Source organism: Penaeus monodon, chromosome 22 (assembly GCF_015228065.2).
Source record: "Penaeus monodon isolate SGIC_2016 chromosome 22, NSTDA_Pmon_1, whole genome shotgun sequence".
Taxonomy (NCBI): Eukaryota; Metazoa; Arthropoda; class Malacostraca; order Decapoda; family Penaeidae; genus Penaeus; species Penaeus monodon.
This window is the reverse complement of record NC_051407.1, coordinates 2,217,073-2,217,506: the sequence shown is the minus strand read 5'-3', so window position 1 is coordinate 2,217,506 and position 434 is coordinate 2,217,073. Positions and strand designations below refer to the sequence as shown.

At 45.9% G+C, this 434-nt stretch overlaps 1 long non-coding RNA gene across 1 annotated transcript in view; it reads right to left on the bottom strand.

Moving 5' to 3' along the window:
• LOC119586821 overlaps positions 1 to 434 on the bottom strand; it is a 10,966-nt gene that overhangs the window by 1,073 nt on the left and 9,459 nt on the right. The gene's annotated exons all lie outside the window — the stretch shown is intronic.

The window sequence follows — 434 nt, the reverse complement described above, 5'->3', positions numbered from 1 at the left end:
TACCCTCCCCCCTCCGTCCAAGAGAAAGCTGAAATGACGCCCCTGATTGGCCTGTCATACTTTTGGGATTGCGTTGGCACTACTGATCGTGAGTCTCAAGTTTCAAGATTCAAGCAAAGGGTTGGAAGAACTGTTCGAGAAGATGAACCCGCCATTAAACCCAGCCTACAGAGCCTACAGCAGTGGAGGGACGTTGCTTCCCTCGCTACAGTGTTAAAAAATCACCAACAGCGTACTACCCACCTCCATCAGCCTCCGAGACAAGCCAATGTACCACCAGAACACCTAAACCCTTCTGTAGAACTCGGCATTACCAAAGGCTGTTTATCCGAAAACATTGATCAGTGGGGAATATTTTTTTTTAAAGTACACATCTAGAGATTCCGAAACATCCCTGCAGATTTTTAAATGTACAGCATGTTTAATTGTCGAGT